This window comes from Coregonus clupeaformis, chromosome 40 (assembly GCF_020615455.1).
Source record: "Coregonus clupeaformis isolate EN_2021a chromosome 40, ASM2061545v1, whole genome shotgun sequence".
Classification (NCBI taxonomy): Eukaryota; Metazoa; Chordata; class Actinopteri; order Salmoniformes; family Salmonidae; genus Coregonus; species Coregonus clupeaformis.
The window spans coordinates 27,752,845-27,774,220 of record NC_059231.1 but is presented as its reverse complement, the minus strand read 5'-3'; positions in this window follow the sequence as shown (position 1 = coordinate 27,774,220).

Genomic DNA, 21,376 nt, shown 5'->3' with positions numbered 1-21,376 from the left:
ATCAATGACCCGTCCAAGCTATGACTGAGTCATTGTGTTTTATAGCCATCCAGTTCAGCCAGGAGAACATTACCGTTGATTTGTTAGAATCACACCAAATGTTCTCCGATCAACTTTTGAATTAGACAGGCATGATCTAAAATGAACAGCCCCAAAAGTCTTCGAACTATCTGAAGAAGTAGAGGCTGTCAAATACAGTGAGACTGAAACGACTGCGTTCAAGTGTGTGGAGATATGTACTGAACTGTTGTTATACCTTCCTTAGACAGAGTATAGTATTTACTGGTTTACTATATTCCACCAGTAGCCGCAAACCAGTGGTGTGTTGGTTTGTTGAACTGTCATAATAGCACATCACTCAAAGTAAACAATCGTTTCCTCCCTGAGACTGAGAGGTAGGTGCCTTCTTGTGGGGAAAATAAGGAAGGAGGACGGGTCTCTTTCCCTTTCTGGTGGTTGGGTCCGTTTCCCTGTTGCTGGTGTCGACTAAGAGAGAGAGTAAGAGAGAGAGGAAGAGAGAGAGAAAAGGAGATAGAGATCTAATTGCTGTCATTCTCTACTGAGCATCCAGTGTTCCTTACAGCTGATGAGTTAAAGGAGTTTGGGCTCTGCCTTTCCCTCTTCCTCTCCAGGCCTCCTGAGGATTTCAGGAGTTCCCCCCTTCTTGTTTATCTCTTAATGTCAACTATTAACAAGGTGTTTGGGACATATTAGACGGCAAAGAGCCTACCAGACACAGAGACACAGACGAGGTAATTGAGAAGATTTCCCTCCAAGTGCCAGGAGTAATTTTGGAGGTGTCGCAAAGAGCCACAAAGTTTACCTGCAAAAATATGATAGCACAAACACCACAAAAAACACTTCCCCAAAAACATTAAACACATATTGTGAGAATTGCATGTCTCTTTCCTGACAACTTGTCAGTTGCTTTGGCTACGAATGTTCATTCAAGCCATACCACTTTCCTAGACGCTCCTAACCTGACATATTTGTCATATTATTCATATGTATGCATTTTGAATATGGCCTCTTTTTCTGCAGATTTCCAGGCTTTGCCCAGGGAGATAGAGGTCAGATTTGTGTAGAGGAGGTGAGTGACGAGCTACAATAGGAGCCTGTGGAAGAATTCAGGCCTAGTTCTACAGCACATAACAGTGTGTGTGTACGCATGTGTGTGCATGCGTGTGCATGGATTTGAGTTGCTAAGTGTACTTTTTGTGTCTTTCCGGCTAAATACATCCTCGCATGCATGCATGAATGCATGCACACCCACACACATGCATGCAAACACAGTATTTAGCCAAGACACAAAAATATCTCAGCAACCCAAATTCTATTCAGATATTCCACAAAGTAATACACAACAAAGAAAATACATTTGAAACATTCATTCAGTTAAAGATTATGTTTGGTGAAAAACAGCGTTCTCAGGGCCCACAGCACATGAGGTACATGCGTTACCTGCTCCCTGACGTGTTTAATCCTCACCTTATTGGCAAACATTACAATTCCCTCCAAAGTGTCGCCCATGGAGGTCAAACCCCCTCTCAGGGTGCAAAGCTGCAGGAAATTGCCTGCATTAGGGAGATGTATTGGTGTGAAAAAATCTCGTGACACCACACTGAACGGGTTAGCTCTCTCGCTCACGTTTTGTTACTCCACTTGGTTTCTCTCTCACTCATGCACGTGTTCTCTCTCTTTTGCATGTTTCTATCTGTCTGTCCCTCTTTATCTCTGTTGCTCTGGACAAGGCTAGAGCAACAAGGCTGTTTAAAGTTTAGGGCTTTGCATTCCAATATTAGATTAGATTCGTTTACGCAATGTTAACTGCAGTAGTTCTGTTTTGTTCAAGCGATAACGACAAGGAATATTCAGTGAGGGAAAAAAGTATTGGATACCCTGCTGATTTTGTACGTTTGCCCACTGACAAAGACATGATCAGTCTAGAATTTTAATGGTAGGTTTATTTGAACACTGAGAGACAGAATAACAACAAAAACATCCAGAAAAACGCATGTCAAAAATGTTATTTTACATTTACATTTACGTCATTTAGTAGACGCTCTTATCCAGAGCGACTTACAAATAGGTGCATTCACCTTATAGCCAGTGGGATAACCACTTTACAATGTTTTTTTGTATTTTTTTGGGGGGGGGTAGAGGGATTACTTTATCCTATCCCAGGTATTCCTTAAAGAGGTGGGGTTTCAAATGTCTCCGGAAGGTGGTGAGTGACTCCGCAGTCCTGGCGTCGTGAGGGGAGCTTGTTCCACCATTTGGGTGCCAGAGCAGCGAACAGTTTTGACTGGGCTGAGCGGGAACTATGCTTCCGCAGAGGTAGGGGAGCCAGCAGGCCAGAGGTGGATGAACGCAATGCCCTCGTTTGGTTGTAGGGACTGATCAGAGCCTGAAGGTACGGAGGTGCCGTTCCCCTCACAGCTCCGTAGGCAAGCACCATGGTCTTGTACCAGATGCGAGCTTCAACTGGAAGCCAGTGGAGTGTGCGGAGGAGCGGGGTGACGTGAGAGAACTTGGGAAGGTTGAACACCAGACGGGCTGCGGCATTCTGGATGAGTTGTAGGGGTTTAATGGCACAGGCAGGGAGCCCAGCCAATAGCGAGTTGCAGTAATCCAGACGGGAGATGACAAGTGCCTGGATTAGGACCTGTGCCGCTTCCTGTGTAAGGCAGGGTCGTACTCTCCGAATGTTGTAGAGGATGAACCTACAGGATCGGGTCACCGCCTTGATGTTAGCGGAGAACAACAGGGTGTTGTCCAGGGTCACGCCAAGGCTCTTCGCACTCTGGGAGGAGGACACAACGGAGATCTCAACTGTGATGGCGAGATCATGGAACAGGCAGTCCTTCCCCGGGAGGAAGAGCAGCTCCGTCTTGCCAAGGTTCAGCTTGAGGTGGTGATCCGTCATCCATACTGATATGTCTGCCAGACATGCAGAGATGCGATTCGCCACCTGGTTATCAGAAGGGGGTAAGGAGAAGATTAGTTGTGTGTCGTCAGCGTAGCAATGATAGGAGAGGCCATGTGAGGATATGACAGAGCCAAGTGACTTGGTGTATAGCGAGAATAGGAGAGGGCCTAGAACTGAGCCCTGGGGGACACCAGTGGTGAGAGCACGTGGTGCGGAGACAGCTTCTCGCCACGCCACTTGGTAGGAGCGACCGGTCAGGTAGGACGCAATCCAAGAGTGAGCCGCGCCGGAGATGCCCAGCTCGGAGAGGGTGGAGAGGAGGATCTGATGGTTCACAGTATCAAAGGCAGCAGACAGGTCTAGAAGGACAAGAGCAGAGGAGAGAGAGTTAGCTTTAGCAGTGCGGAGAGCCTCCGTGACACAGAGAAGAGCAGTCTCAGTTGAATGCCCAGTCTTGAAACCTGACTGGTTTGGATCAAGAAGGTCATTCTGAGAGAGATAGCAAGAGAGTTGGCTAAAGACGGCACGCTCAATAGTTTTGGAGAGAAAAGAAAGAAGGGATACTGGTCTGTAGTTGTTGACATCAGAGGGATCGAGTGTTGGTTTTTTGAGAAGGGGTGCAACTCTCGCTCTCTTGAAGACGGAAGGGAAATAGCCAGCGGTCAAGGATGAGTTGATCAGCGAGGTGAGGTAAGGGAGAAGGTCACCGGAGATGGTCTGGAGAAGAGAGGAGGGGATAGGGTCAAGCGGGCAGGTTGTTGGGCGGCCTGCCATCACAAGTCGCAAGATTTTATCTGGAGAGAGAGGGGAGAAAGAAGTCAAAGCATAGGGTAGGGCAGTGTGAGCAGGACCAGCAGTGTCATTTGACTTAACAAACGAGGATCGGATGTCGTCAACCTTCTTTTTCAAAATGGTTGACGAAGTCATCCACAGAGAGGGAGGAGGGGGGGATTCAGCAGGGAGGAGAATGTGGCAAAGAGCTTCCTAGGGTTAGAGGCAGATGCTTGGAATTTAGAGTGGTAGAAAGTGGCCTTAGCAGCAGAAACAGATGAAGAAAATGTAGAGAGGAGGGAGTGAAAAGATGCCAGGTCCGCAGGGAGTCTAGTTTTCTTCCATTCCCGCTCAGCTGCCCGGAGCTCTGTTCTGTGAGCTCGCAATGAGTCATCAAGCCACGGAGCTGGAGGGGAGGACTGAGCCGGCCGGGAGGATAGGGGACATAGAGAGTCAAAGGATGCAGAAAGGGAGGAGAGGAGGGTTGAGGAGGCAGAATCAGGAGATTGGAGGGAGAAGGATTGAGCAGAGGGAAGAGATGATAGGATGGAAGAGGAGAGAGTAGCGGGAGAGAGAGAGCGAAGTTTGCGACGGCGCATTACCATCTGTGTAGGGGCAGAGTGAGTAGTGTTGGAGGAGAGGGAGAGAGAAAAGGATACAAAGTAGTGGTTGGAGACTTGGAGGGGAGTTGCAGTGAGATTAGTAGAACAACAGCATCTAGTAAAGATGAGGTCAAGCGTATTGCCTGCCTTGTGAGTAGGGGGGGACGGTGAGAGGGTGAGGTCAAAAGAGGAGAGGAGTGGAAAGAAGGAGGCAGAGAGAAATGAGTCAAATGTAGACGTAGGGAGGTTGAAATCCCCCAGAACTGTGAGGGGTGAGCCATCCTCAGGAAAGGAACTTATCAAGGCGTCAAGCTCATTGATGAATTCTCCAAGGGAACCTGGAGGGCGATAGATGACAAGGATATTAAGCTTAAATGGGCTAGTGACAGTGACAGCATGGAATTCAAATGAGGAGACAGACAGATGGGGTCAGGGGAAAAATTGAGAATGTCCACTTGGGAGAGATGAGGATTCCTGTGACACCACCCTGCTGACCAGATGCTCTCGGGGTATGCGAGAACATATGGTCAGACGAGGAGAGAGCAGCAGGAGTAGCAGTGTTTTCAGTGGTAATCCATGTTTCCGTCAGCGCCAAGAAGTCGAGGGACTGGAGGGTAGCATAGGCTGAGATGAACTCTGCCTTGTTGGCAGCAGAACGGCAGTTCCAGAGGCTGCCGGAGACCTGGAACTTCACGTGGGAGGTGCGTGCAGGGACCACCAGGTTAGAGAGGCAGCAGCCACGCGGTGTGAGGCGTTTGTGTAGCCTGTGCGGAGAGGAGAGAACAGGGATAGGCAGAGGCATAGTTGACAGGCTGCAGCAGATGGCTACAATAATGCAGAGGAGATCGGAATGAAATGAACTAAACATCTGGGAAAGGAGAGAGCGGGGCCTCCCTCACCACAACACCCAAATATAACTCTCCCAACTTCCACCTCAGAAACTATAATTGTTGTAAACTACAGCGGTTCAATGTTTTCTAGGAATAGACTAACTTAGTTTATTCAGCTAGCTAACTAGGTGCAGTATTATTCCGTGAAAATCGTCCGGGCACCTCGTCATAAGACGCCACAGCCAGCTAGCATGCCGGACTCCAACAACACGGTTTAGCGCCAATACTCGGCCACAACAAACCACCAGTGTATCAACATGCAAGCAGATCGTTCATGTCCGTGTCTAACGTTGTGGGTTAGTCCCGACAGCTTGAGCGAGTCCGTCGTCAACTTATTCAGCCAGTTAGTTAGCTAGAATAGTTAGCAAACTAGCTAGCCATTGCTTTCAGACAAAGAAGAACCCCTCCTTTTTACGGCACGAACACACAGAGAGAGCCAAACTAACGTTAACTAGTCACCCATGTCCCGAATTCCTTGAACGACTCGGGCTATCAATATGTAAAAAAACAAAACACAAATGTAGGTTATGACTTACCCCTAGCAGCTACTGTTAGCTAGCCAAGTGCAAAGCTAGCCACTGAATTGACTCAGCCAGTTCGCGTCTGTTCGCTCGGTCGTTCCAGATATTGTTTACTAGTAGCTATCCAGGTAGCAACAAGCTAGCTAAATTTCAAGCACAGTAGCCACTTGCTACCTAACGTTAACGGTTCAGACAATGAGGTTAGAAAACAGCTGAATGGTAGGCAATTATTGTATGTAATTATTGTAGGCAGCCAGCTGGCGTAATTACAGGCACTCTCAGGTGTGAAACAACTATACCGTTGCTAATAGCTACTCGCCAGCTAGTGGAGGTGGATTGAGGGAAAAAAGTATTTGACCCCTCTGCAAAACATGACTTAGTAATTGGTGGCAAAACCCGTGTTGGCAATCACAGAGGTCAGACGTTTCTTGTAGTTGGCCACCAGGTTTGCACACATCTCAGGAGGGATTTTTTTCCACTACTCTTTGCAGATCTTCTCCAAGTCATTAAGGTTTCGAGGCTGACGTTTGGCAACTCGAACCTTCAGCTCCCTCCACAGATTTTCTATGGGATTAAGGTCTGGATACTGGCTAGGCCACTCCAGGACCTTAATGTGCCTCTTCTTGAGCCACTCCTTTGTTGCCTTGGCCGTGTGTTTTGGGTCATTGTCATGCTGGAATACCCATCCATGACACATTTTCAATGCCCTGGCTGAGGGAAGGAGGTTCTCACCCAAGATTTGATGGTACATGGCCCCGTCCATCGTCCCTTTGATGCGGTGAAGTTGTCCTGTCCCCTTAGCAGAAAAACATCCCCAAAGCATAATGTTTCCACCTCCATGTTTGACGGTGGGGATGGTGTTCTTGGGGTCATAGGCAGCATTCCTCCTCCTCCAAACACGGCGAGTTGAGTTGATGCCAAAGAGCTCCATTTTGGTCTCATCTGACGACAACACTTTCACCTAGTTCTCCTCTGAATCATTCAGATGTTCATTGACAAACTTAAGACGGCCCTGTATATGTGCTTTCTTGAGCAGGGGGACCTTGCGGGCGCTGCAGGATTACAGTCCTTCACGGCGTAGTGTGTTACCAATTGTTTTCTTGGTGACTATGGTCCCAGCTTCCTTGAGATCATTGACAAGATCCTCCCATGTAGTTCTGGGCTGATTCCTCACCGTTCTCATGATCATTGCAACTCCACGAGGTGAGATCTTGCATGGAGCCCCAGGCCGAGGGGGATTGACAGTTCATTTGTGAATAATCGCTCCAACTGTTGTCACCTTCTCACCAAGCTGCTTGGCGATGGTCTTGTAGCCCATTCCAGCCTTGTGTAGGTCTACAATCTTGTCCCTGACATCCTTAGAGAGTTCTTTGGTCTTGGCCATGGTGGAGAGTTTGGAATCTGATTGATTGATTGCTACTGTGGACAGGTGTCTTTTATACAGGTAACAAACTGAGATTAGGAGCCCTCCCTTTAAGAGTGTGCTCCTAATCTCAGCTCGTTACCTGTATAAAAGACACCTGGGAGCCAGAAATCTTTCTGATTGAGAGGGGGTCAAATACTTATTTCCCTCATTAAAAAGCAAATCAATTTATAACATTTTTTACATGCGTTTTTCTGGATTTATTTGTTGTTATTCTGTCTCTTACTGTTCAAATAAACCTACCATTAAAATTATAGACTGATCATTTCTTTGTCAGTGGGCAAACGTACAAAATCAGCAGGGGATCAAATACTTCCCTCACTGTATCACACAGACCTGACAGACATGTTGTTATTTATTGAGCAGACACATGATCCTAACTGAACAAAGTTATATACAAGCATTTGTAACAGCTTAAATTGTGAATACATTAGCAATTGCACACACACATCATAGATGTGTTATAAGGTAGCCTTTTGCAATGGGAGAATGAGGAAGGCAGTTGGAATCTGTCGGAGGGAGAATTGTCTGAAATTATACACTCTTAGAAAAAAGGGTTTGTGGAAAGGGTTCTACATGGACCCCAAAATAGTTTTACCTGCAACCAAAAGGGTTCTACCTAGAACCAAAAAGGGATCATTAAGGGGTTCTCCTATGGGTCAGCCTAAACCTACCTGTAGAATCAATTAAAATCAAACCAAATACTGCTACTAAACATGTTCTAAACAGTTTTATTGACAATAAAATTGGTAGACAACACTATAAAAAGTCCCTGCAGATTCCATCTGGCCCAAATGATTAGATAGAAAATAACTATGTTTGTTTGTGTGTATATATGCTAGTGTAGCATGTTATACCAAAACGTCTGTACTTTTTCGATACTAGAACATGAAAAACGGTTTGGTACAAGACATTTTGTTGCTGTCTCCCCTCATGTACAGATTGAGAGGATGAAGTATGTCTAGTGATTTGTCTGAATCTTCTCAACGGGGCAGTAATAAGCTAGTCTGGCTATTTGCGCTTGCACACGCAGGTGACAAAGTGCGAGCAACTTTTGAGAAGCAAGTGAGAGAGAAAATGCAGACAGTTTACAGAGCAGATGATGAGTGCCAGCCCACCGAAACAACTATGCAAAAGTTTTTACAATGCAGTGCAGTGCAAGGGAGGTTTAGTTCCAAAACAACATAAACAACTATTTTACACATGACATTTGCATTGTAACATTATTCTACTAGCAACTAAATTCGAATTACGTTTGAGTGACAATGACATGAACATATGTTCAGTATGACATTCATCTGAGCATTATAATATGATTACAACCCAAAATGGATGTGAAATGCACTCATAACTATGACAGCAATATATTTAGACTACTTCGTGTTTGTCTGGGCTGGGCTTGATAGCAGTTGCCACTAGCCAGCCAGCAGCCCTGGGCGGAGCATAGCACCCTGGGAGTTGAAATGCACTCTGGGATTTTTTTTTAAACATTTTTAGTCATTTAGCAGATGGTCTTATCCAGAGCGACTTACAGTTAGTGCATACATTATTTTTTTTATACTGGCCCCCCGTGGGAATCGAACCCACAACCCTGGCGTTGCAAACGCCATGCTTTACCAACCGAGCTACATCCCTGCCGGCCATTCCCTCCCCTACCCTGGACGAATTGTGCGCCGCCATATGTGTCTCCCGGTCGCGGCCAGCTATGACAGAGCCTGGATTCGAACCAGGATCTCTAGTGGCACAGCTAGCACTGTAATGCAGTGCCTTAGACCACTGCGCCACTCGGGAGACGTATTGTAGTATGCTGTGCAAAATCCATTGTATAGAGCCCCACAGTGGAGGTGTCCATAAAACCTAGCAGTCAAACAGGGAAATGGTTCCAATTGTTTTTCCACCATTCATAGGGAATTCACCACAGGGAATTTTCGAAACACTTAAAATAAGGGCAGTGTTTTCGTGTAGGCTTACCCTGGCATGATGTTTTGACAACCATGTAAATCTCTCTCGGACAAGGTGACTTTTATCAATATATTCAGCTCTATTTACTTGCAGATTTGAAAATGCTAATTAGCATCAAAGTAGACATCATGCAAGACTACAAATCCCTGCAAGCTCCTGCACATCATCTCTAGCTGACACCTCTGCTAACAGGTATTGTGTCAATGTAAAACTTGCACAAGACAGTTCACAGAATTCTCAATCTAAAGAAATGTAGCCAATTTATTAATTACTAAATTTAGCTAACATTAGATAGCTAATCCCGAGATTCTTACCTTTGCCTCGATTTGGCAGTGTCTCCCAGATCATCATGGCATTTGTAGTTCTTTATGATAGCCACATAAGCAGCTATATTGATAAAAGTCACCTTGACCTAGAGAGATTTACACGATTATCAAAACGTCACACCAGGGTAAGCCTACACGAACACAGCCTTATTTTAAGTGTTTCTGAAATCCCCTATGGAAAAAATGAATGGTGGAAAAATAATTGGAACCATTTCCTTGTTTGACCGCTAGGTCTTATGGGTATTATGACTCATACTGTTGCACTCTATTTCTATGCTGTGTAGAGTAGACTATTGTAAATATAGAAGTTTCAGAAATTAGCTTTAAAGTGTTTTGTATGTTGTTTTGGAACTAAACTATTCATTTAATACATACAATTATTTAGCTGTAATGAATAATGAATTATAGGTCTAATGAATGTAATTTGACCCAATTTTATGGCCATAGATGAGAATATTAACCCTGATATGTGTTACAAATTACATTTTAAAACAGTTTAGATGTAATTGTAAAATTATTTTGTATGCTCTGAGTCTCAGATATGGTTTTGCATAAGGAAAATGTAAGGTATTCTTCTGTTATTTAATATGGTGTTTTAATTTTGAAAGAAACATAATATATAATAGGAGATATTCTGTTTGTTATTTTAGTTGTTCTATCATTTATCAACATATTGTTCAATGTACATTTTGTTTTAGCCCAGTGGTTATTCTGTGACTTTAGCTAATACGCATTATTTTTTTTGCCGTGGCATCGTTTCGGTATCGAGTATCATTTTGGTATTGAGTATCGTTACGGTATCGAGTATTGTGATACTAAACCTGGTATCGGTATCGACGTCATAAATTCTGGTATCGTGACAACATTAAGTATGCGTGCATGTGTGGGTGCACAGGCTTGCGAGAGGGTGAGCATGCATATGTGCGTTCATGCATGCATGCGCCTGTGATTGCGCATGCATGTATGCCTGTGCGTGCGTGTATGCGTGCATGTGTGTGTGTGATTTTACAGAAGTGTGTAACTCTTCTCTCATTCTGGATGGAGACCCTGGCTCTAGCCTGTGTGCTGTTTACATAGGGCTTTTGATGTCTGCAGGGTCGTACACCATCCTGCTACACCCAATATTCATACAGCATGATCTGGGGCCGTATTCATAAAGTGTCTCAGAGTAGGAAGACTGATCTAGGATCAGTTTAGCCTTTTAGATCATAATGAGTAAGATTACATGGACATGGGGGACCTGATCCTAGATTAGATTCACTTTATTTTTCCCATGAGGGAACTTCTAGTTCTTCTTGTTTCTACTGTGAGACACTTTATGAATATGGGCCCTGATGCTCTTTCAGGCCTCTTCGAAACAAACGTAGCACATATCCTAGGTGTTAACAAGTGTTTGTCAATTGAAATGTCAAATGGAGCATCGTTTGGACTCTTCAACATTTTCCGTCCACTTGATTTTTTGTTAGATTTCCAGTATCAATTGCTATAATATAATTCTCTAAAATACAGAGCCAGCTACATAATCCCTTTTCTACATGTCAGTAATGTTGCTTTCACTAGCATATGATTTCCATCTGTTTGCGAAATACAAAGTTGTTTTGTTCTGGTTAATCTAAATTTATATCAAAATTAAGATTGCATACCATGCACAGCCAGACCACAACCACAGACCCAGACGACGTTAGATTATTTACTACAAAAAACCTCACAATGTTATATTTTAATCAACACGTCAAAATTACGTTTACATTTTTTTTATATTTTTTTTTATGTACCTTGAAAATGTATCCTCAAATCTCACACTTGCAACAATGCATACAGGATTAGCTTGGGGAAATTATCTTCTGTTTCATAAAATGTGAGCTTATACCCCCAAAATAAAGACAGATAAAGACAGAATGGTTGAAGAGTGGTGTGATGCGTTGTGATATCTCTATCTGATACATATTCTAATTGCTGAGTGCTGCAGAGCCATACTTCTATTGATGAGGAGCTGGAGAGATGTTGACCTTGTGGTGTGTGTGAATCGATGGGAAGTTGATAAAGCCAAGTTCATTGCTGCCTAACATAAAACAAAGCTGATTTGTTTACCTAGCAAAGCCTGCGCGTGTCAGCCCTATTATAGAATGATTTATAGACCAGCACCCAATGAAATTGTTTCAAGCAGATTAGGGTTGGGATACCATCAGCACTAATATGACACGCTGATGCCCCGTGACAGGTAACCAAGCAAACAAGTTCCTGAAATTCAGATCGAATTAGAATCCTAATAATCCTACAGGGAGCGGTAGATTTAATCAGGGGAGGAGATGAGGATGGGTGAGAGGAGAGGGGTAGAGGGGTGAAGCGGGAGGGTTGCTTGCTCTATACCCAAATAGAGGCCAACCATCGCTTTTGTGTCTCAACAACAGCTGTGTGTGTGTATTAGTGTTTTAGTGTATTATTGCACATTGATATGTCATTTAGTGAGCAAGAGGAAGGACACTAGAGAAGACAAATGTTTGAAGTTTCCAGATATTCCACAAAATAACACAGGGCAAAGAAAATATATTTCTCGTTCTGTAAATTAATTCAGTTAAAGATGTTGTTATTATATCAAATATCCCATGGGAAAATATTTATTCTCAGCATTATACAAAATGCATGTAGTGTATTAAGTTTCTAACGTATGCTGTGCCACAAATAGAAATATGAATGTGTTTTTTAATGTTGTGCGAGGACTCTTCTAAAGACCTCGATGGCTCCGTGTTCATAAAGACCCAGTGTCCTTCTCAGAATGATAAAATACTTTCTTAATGGTATGAATATTGTGTTCCAATAAAATCCAGTTGTAGTCTGTAGTCTGATATTTGAAGATCAAGTATTTAAAACTGTAAAAGTAATAAGAATATATATCTTATAGATATAACCACTGTAATATCTTTGTGAGTTTGTAAATAGTTTTCATTTGTCCATTCGGCTCTTTTTTTAGAGGCATATTTCTGTTTATTTGAAAATAATGAAAGCAAATGAGCAATCTTCCATGTATCCCAGGACACATTAAGCAAATTGTACCAAAATTAGAATATTAATGTTTAATAAGTAAGGTGCATTGTTTGGACATTTGAATATGCATGATAAATATGACATTATTGTAGCTAAGAATTCACATTTCCATAGCTGGAAACAACATATTATGCATCCTTAATATATTTCCTTATCAAAGAACACAATTAAAAACTTTTTCTGATAACATTTTATTCGTTTGGTTTTGAATACTATTAACCAAAATACAATTATCTCAATACTCTGCATTTGTGCATTTTTGGTTCAGTTTATATTTGTATATTATATTCCGTGAATACACATATGAATTAATGTGGGGGGAAATAAGAAATTTGGACAAAAAGTCTGAGCAGACTTGGGAATATTTGATGAACTGGGTTTGTGACATAGAATGGTGAAAGTAAAGATTTTGAAATGAAAAATATAACACTGACAGACATATTTTGTCTCTGACAAGTGGAGCATTTTTCCATATCACTGCTCCATTCTGTGGCAACAAGCATGTCTTGTGAGTTTGATCTCTTTGTCAAACTGAAAGAATACACTTCCTCATCCACATATCACAGACAGAAAAACTGTTACCACAACTTTCCCCATACGTCTCCTCTCTTTGCATTTGTTCTTTCTGTTCTCCCAGAGTTCATCAAGCTTCCTCTAAGCGGCCGCTTTTCTTTTGTCGTCGTCCCCCCAAGTGATGAAGGGAAAGTGAAAACTGGAGGAAAGGAGAGAAAGATACGTTTTGAGATGGGGACCTAATTAGGCATCGCGCAGCCCGGTCTCTCCCCTCTCCTAATGAGGGGTTTGTTACTGCGCCGACAAGCTGGAGCGTGTCATGCCAGGCCTAGGGGGGAAGAGTTACAGCGTTGCACCGCGCTGCATTCTCCACCGATCCCCGACGCAGTGTGATTCTACACCTGCGAATCCCCAACACATTTGAGCCAGAAAGCAGGCCTCGTTTGATGTGCTATTCTTTTCATGTTGAGACGTACGGGAGGGACTGAGGATCAGGGAGCTAGTTGAAAAGAGACAGAGGGGTTAGGGGAGGGCTACTGGGTTCTATTAGACGTTGTAATCATGTTAATTAATGGATAATAGGGTTTGTAATGAGCTACGGGCTGCATTTTATTAATGTAATTAGCGCAACGTCATGCAACACTCATACACACCCTCTCCCACAGACTATCCACACTGACTCTATGCCCATCCACAGGTCTCTACCCACTCAGACACACACCCATTCACTGTCAGTCTTTTTATTATTATTCCCCCCCCCCCAAAAAAAAAAAAAAAAAAAAACATCCCACAAACAACACAAAAACACAAAAACAAAACGCTCACTATACAACAGATAAGGTTTCCAAATGTTGTCAAACACTTGTGTTTTTTGTGTAACTTTATAATATACCAAATCCAACAGTATATACTGTAGATAAATAGTTCAGTCCTCCAGTTTGTTATTGAGTATGACATTGAGGTTTTCCAATCGATGGATATAAATTTTTTTGCAGCAATTAGACCTAGATTACAAAACGTTCTCTGATATTGATCACCAATATTTACATTTCCCAACAGACGGATATAAATTCCTAAACACAGTGAAATGATAATGCATACATTATCCCAAAATGATGTCAATTTATCACAGGACCACAGCATATGTAATAGGTGATTTGTCATTTTTGTATCTCCAACAGAGATGTGACATTTCTGGCTGCATTAGATCCATTCTGGCGGGAGTGTAGTAAGACTTAAAAATTATCTTAAATTGCAATAGTTTATGTCTTAGGTTGTAGGAGCAGGTATGAACATTTTCACATATCTGTGACCAATGGTTATCCTCAATTTCTTCCTTTAGATCTGTTTCCCATTTTTCTCTTACTGGTAGGTTCTGAACCATCAGGTAGAGTTTAAATCAACCCTTGATATACAGTAAGATGGCAATCAACTTCTTTGGCGTAGCAACTTCTTTCAGTAATTTTTCTATGCTAGATGCCTTAGGTTCATCTAGATTCTGTTGAAGTGATTGAACAAGATTTCTGAGTTGTAAGAACTTAAATAAATCGGCCTTGTATAATCCAAATCTTTCTTGTATACGATTGAATGACAGTAGAGATCCATTATAGTGCACATGTTAAACATTCATGATGCCACTTGGAACCAGGACTTAAACATTGGAGTTAAGGTGGGGTTATTCCAAATAGGGGTTCCTGGCAATATTGGTTCTTTCCACCTGATGAATTTATGTACATTTAGCTAAATACGAATGGAATTTTCTTCAATACCTTGGACCCGAAGTAGTGAATATATTTTAAATCATAAGGTATTACATTTATGGCTTCGATACTCCTCCATGCACAAGGATAGTCTGTAGTCCACTGTTTAAGTGAACGCAGTTGTGCAGCCCAATAATACATCTTCATATGAGGTATTCCAAGACCTCCAGCTTTAAAGGGTAAGTGTAAAACAGTCAATTTCACTCTAGGTCTTTCCATTCCTAATAAAGTTGGAGAGCATTACATGTATTTTATTTTAAAAGTTGGATGGAATTGCAACTGTCAGGGCCTGGAATACATATATCAACCTTGGAAATATATTCATTTTGATTATGTTGACCCTACCTAACATAGTAATAGGGAGAGCTCTCCATCTCTGAACATCAGATTCAATCATATCTATTAAAGGAAAGTAATTGATTTCATATGCCTCTTCCAGATTGCATGGTATCAGTACACCCAAGTATCTCATGTGTCTTTGTCCATTTCCGCTTAACTTAAATAATGTCAATTTCTAATTCTGACTTCTCAAATTCAGAAAGTAAAGTTTTCTCCCAATTCACTTTTCCTGAAATAGCAGCATATGTGTTCAACAGTAGTAAAATAAAAGGCAGAGAATGTTCAAATAAATAAAGTCAAATGTAATCTGCATACAATGATATCTAATGTTGATCTCCACCAATCTCTATGCCCCGGATTGAGCCATGAGTTCTAATCATTGATGCTAGGGGTTCTGTGGCTAAAGAAAATAAATAACTAGACAAAGTATTTTCCCTCTAGTAACCAACATGCAATACCTCCAGCAGGCAGAGAGGCAAGAACCATTTGTATGCCAGCTCAGGGTCAAGCTACTCTATTCACAGCCCTGTGTAATGTTCAATGTAATTGCATTGCTGGACTTTTTGAAACTTAATGTATTTGTACTGTTTTAAAATTGTACAAATAAAATGAAATTTATGGTTTAAACATGTCTTTAATGTTTATTTGTTTTAGCTGTTAGTGATAATTCCGAAAGTGTTAATACATTTGTGTTTACATCATTAAGCGTTTATGTATGTGTTATATATGACCAAAGGTGTCTGACTTTAAATTAAGTACAGTGTCATGCGATATAGAGTCTTTATGGATGTGTTATGAATAACCGAAAGTGTCTAACTTCAAACTAAGTATTACAGGATACTACATAAAGTGTCAATAAATAGGTTATTCACGTTTATGAAGGTTCTCTCATGATCCACAGGTTACTGTACGGTGTGAGAGATATTTAAATGAGTTGATGGACCTGCTAAGCTTGTGTTTGTGGGTGTGTGTCAGAACCAACATTATTTGGAGTATTCCAACCTGAGGCAAGGGCTTAATTACAACCTGTTAACAATGGTGCCAACATTTTGTGGCTGATCTTTCAGTGGGGGAGTGGGATATCAACCATTCAAAGTTGTCCTTAGTGGGAGTGACCATAGTATTCTATAGGAGTGACCTGAGTAAAGTATTTGTCATCGTCAGTAGTTAACACATTCAAAAAGTCTTAATTATGGCTAAACCCTGCATATATCCACAATTGATCTTCTTCTTAACATTTGATTTTAAACCTAACCTAGGAATGAGATTAGGTGTTATGAGATTAGGTGTAATGTGACTAACATGACTTCACGTTAAGCGTATGCCATCTTTCAACATGTCACCTTTTACAAATAACATGTTTATATCATATTCGACATAGTGGGTTATGTCATATTTGACATTGGGGATTATGTCACACAGTTATGCCACATTTATGAACCCTTTATAAAGCATAATATATGGTTATAGATGCTTTGTAACACAATTATGTAGTGCTTATGAAGGCATTATGAAGGCTGTATGAAGCCTTTATAAACTGAACGTCCATTAAAATGGGACCCATAAATCAGTTAAGCCAATAAATAGCCATAAATCAGTCAGGCCAATGCGATGGTATTATGCGGGGATGTCTAAGCAAAACTTTTCTCCTATTGGGCCGACAAAGGGCTCGCCTTCTGCCTGTATATTATAGTTTGTCTTGATATATTGATAATCAACAGAGCAATACACAATTTCCTTTTTATTTATATGTTATTCCATTTATCTCAGGGATGCTATGCATAGCAGGTTTAGGTAAGTGGGAATGTGTTACCACTTAGCTGTAATTGCGTCGTTAGGCTTGAGTAGTTTTACTCTCTCAGATGGGGTTGGTGTAGAGAGGGGGTTGGGGAGGGGAATTGATACTAGCTCACACAGGTTGGAGAAGTATACAGTGCATTCGGAAAGTATTCAGACCCCTTCCCCTTTTCCACATTTTGTTAAGTTACAGCCTTATTCTAAAATTGATTAAATAAATAAAAATCTTCACCAATCTACAGACAATACCCCTTAATGACAAAGCAAAAACACATTTTTAGAAATGTTTGCAAATGTATAAAAAATAAAAAACAGAAATACCTTATTTACATAAGTATTCAGACCCCTTGCTATGAGACTCGAAATTGAGCTCAGGTGCATCCTGTTTCCATTGATCATCCTTGAGATGTTTCTACAACTTGATTGGAGTCCACCTGTGGTAAATTCAAATGATTTGACATGATTTGGAAAGAAACACACCTGTCTATATAAGGTCCCACAGTTGACAGTGCATGTCAGAGCAAAAACTAAGCCATGAGGTCAAAGGAATTGTTCGTAGAGCTCAGAGATAGGATTGTATCGAGGCACAGATCTGGGGAAGTGTACCAAAAATCTCTGCAGAATTGAAGGCCCCCAGGAACACAGTGGCCTCCATTATTCTTAAATGGAAGAAGTTTGGAAACACCAAGACTCTTCCTAGAGCTGGCAGCCCGGCCAAACTGAGCAATCAGGGGAGAAAGGCCTTGGTCAGGGAGGTGACCAAGAAACCGATGGTCACTCTGACAGAGCTCCAGAGTTCCTCTGTGGAGATGGGAGAACCTTCCAGAAGGACAACCATCTCTGCAGCACTCCACCAATCAGGCCTTTATGGTAGAGTGGCCAGACGGAAGCCACTCCTCAGTAAAAGGCACATGACAGCCCGCTTGGAGTTTGCCAAAATGCACCTGAAGGACTCTCAGACCATGAGAAACAACTGGTCTGATGAAACCAAGATTGAATTCTTTGGCCTGATTGCCAAGAGTCAAGTCTGGAGGATACCTTCCACCATCCCTATGGTAAAGCATGGTGGTGGCAGCATCATGCTGTGGAGATATATTTCAACAGCAGGGACTGGGAGACTAGTCAGGATCGAGGGAAAGATGAACGGAGCAAAGTACAGAGAGATCCTTGATGAAAACCTGCTCCAGAGCGCTCAGGACCTCAGACTGGGGTGAAAGTTCACCTTCCAACAGAACAATGACCCTAAGAACACAGCCAAGACAATGCAGGAGTGGCTTCGGGACAAGTCTCTGAATGTCCTTGAGTGGCCCAGCAAGAGCCCGGACTTGAACCTGATTGATCATCTCTGGAGAGACCTGAAAATAGCTGTGTAGCGACACTCCCCATCCAACCTGACAGAGCTTGAGAGGATCTGCAGAGAAGAATGGGAGAAACTTCCCAAATACAGGTGTGCCAAGTTTGTAGTGTAATACCCAAGAAGACTCAAGGTTATAATCTCTGCCAAAGGTGCTTCAACAAATTAACGAGTAAAGGGTCTGAATACTTATGTAAATGTAATATTTCAATTTTTACCTTGTCGTTATTTGGTATTGGGTGTATATTGATGAGGGGGGAAAAAACGATTTAATCCATTTTAGAATAAGGCTGTAACGTAACAAAATGAGGAAAAAGTCAAGGGGTCTGAATACATATATACCAGTTTTTGCACCTTTTCATTTGTTTAGCATTTTTGTCCACACTCAATATGTTTACGTCTCACATTCTAATATGCTCTATACTAACCCCTAAACATGTTTGCTCCTAATACTCCTAATCTCATGACTTGGAAAATGAATGGTATAAACAGCCCTGTGAAACGTAAGCGTATCTTAAGCTACCTGAAGCAGCATAATGTGGATATAGCCCTGCAACAGGAGAATAATTTGACAGATGCTGCAAGCTTAGAAGAGAATGCGTTGGTCAGGTGTATTTTTCCTACTTCCCACTCTAGAAAGGTAGCCATACTAGTCAAAAAGCACTGTACCTTTCAATTACAATCACAGATTAGGGATAAGAGGGGTAGGTTTTTGATTATACAAGTTGTATTGATTCTGTACCCATGTGCATTGTGAATATTTATGGGCCAAACTATGATGACCCTACATTTTATCAAGATGTATTTCTTAGGTTAAATTGCCCATCGCCACAGATAATCATTGGAGGAGACGTTAATTTGGTTTTGGATTCAGCCAATGATAGATCCTCTTCTAAGGTGACCAACCTCACACAGGCAGCTAGGATGTTGCAAAGGGAAATGAAAACATTTGGAGATATATGGAGACATCTTAATAATTCGGCCAAGGAATACAAATTTTACTCTCCTGTCCATAATAGCTACTCAATAATTGACATTTTCCTATTACCTGTGGGTAAAGGACACTTGATTCCTGTTTGTGAATATCTAGCCAGATCCATATCGATTCATTCCCCGCTGCTAATCTCTATACCTATTACTACATTAGATCAGACAGGCTTTGTACGAAACCGATCGTCGTCAGACAATATTAGAAGATTAGTCAACATTATGTATTGTGTGGAGGGTAAACAGGATTCTGTGGCGACGGCTGTGTTGGGTGAGGAAAAAGCATTTGACCGGGTCAAATGGAGTTACCTTCTGGAAGTTTGAAAGCATATGAATACACAGTACCAGTCAAAAGTTTGGACACACCTACTCATTGAAGGGTTTTTCTTTATTTTTTACTATTTTCTACATTGTAGAATAATTGTGAAAACATCAAAACTATGCAATAACACATATGGAATCATGTAGTAACCAAAAAAGTGTTAAACAAATCTAAATGTATTTGAGGTTTGAGATTCTTCAAAGTAGCCACCCTTTGCCTTGATGACAGCTTTGCACACTCTTGGCATTCTCCCAACCAGCTTCATGAGGTAGTCACCTGGAATCCATTCCAATTAACAGGTGTGCCTTGTGAAAAGTTCATTTGTGCTATTTCTTTCCTTCTTAATGTGTTTGAGCCAATCAGTTGGTATCAGACACATCTCAACATCAACTGTTCAGAGGAGACAGCGTGAATAAGGCCTTCATGGTTGAATTGCTGCAAAGAAACCACTATTAAAGGACATCATTAAGAAGAAGAGACTTGCTTGGGCCAAGAAACACGAGCAATGGACATTATAACTGGTCCTCTGTGGTCCTCTGTAGCTCAGCTGGTAGAGCACGGCGCTTGTAATGCCAAGGTAGTGGGTTCGATCCCCGGGACCACCCATACACAAAAAATGTATGCACGCATGACTGTAAGTCGCTTTGGATAAAAGCGTCTGCTAAATCGCATATTATATTTTTTTATATATTATATTTATATATTATATTATATTATATAACCGTGGAAATCTGTCCTTTGGTCTGATGAGTCCAAATTTGAGATTTTTGGTTCCAACCGCAGTGTCTTTGTGAGACGCAGAGTAGGTGAACGGATGATCTCTGCATGTGTGGTTCCCACCATGAAGCATGGAGGAGGAGGTGTCCACATCACCAACGAACTATCATGGTCCAAACACACCAAGACAGTCGTGAAGAGGGCACGACAAAGCCTATTCCCCCCCAGGAGACTGAAAAGATTTGGCATGGGTCCTCAGATCCTCAAAAAATTATACAGCTGCACCATCGAGAGCATCCTGACTGGTTGCATCACCGCCTGGTATGGCAACTGCTTGGCCTCCGACCGCAAGGCACTACAGAGGGTAGTGCGTACGGCCCAGTACATCACTGGGGCCAAGCTTCCTGCCATCCAGGACCTCTACTACCAGGGGGTGTCAGAGGAAGGCCCTCAAAATTGTCAAAGACTCCAGCCACCCTAGTCATAGACTGTTCTCTCTGCTACCACCACGGCAAGCGGTACCGGAGTGCCAAGTCTAGGTCCAAAAGACTTCTCAACAGCTTCTACCCCCAAGCCATAAGACTCCTGAACAGCTAATCATGGCTACCCGGACTATTTGCACTGCCCCCCCACCCCATCCTTTTTACGCTGCTGCTACTCTGTTAATTATTTATGCATAGTCACTTTAACTCTACCCACATGTACATATTACCTCAACTACCTCAACTAGCCGGTGCCCCCGCACATTGACTCTGCAACGGTACCCCCCTGTATATATAGCCTCCCTACTGTCACTTTATTTTACTTCTGCTCTTTTTTTTCTAAACACTTTTTTTGTTGTTGTTTTATTTTTATATTTTATAAAAATAAATGCACTGTTGGTTAAGGGCTGTAAATAAGCATTTCACTGTAATGTCTGCACCTGTTGTATTCGGCGCATGTGACCAATAAAATTTGATTTGATTTGATTTGATTTGATTTGTAATGGTGTGGGGGTGCTTTGCTGGTGACACTGTCTGTGATTTATTTAGATTTCAAGGCACACTTAACCAGCATGGCTACCACAGCCTTCTACAGCAATACGCCATCCCATATGGTTTGCGCTTAGTGGGACTATA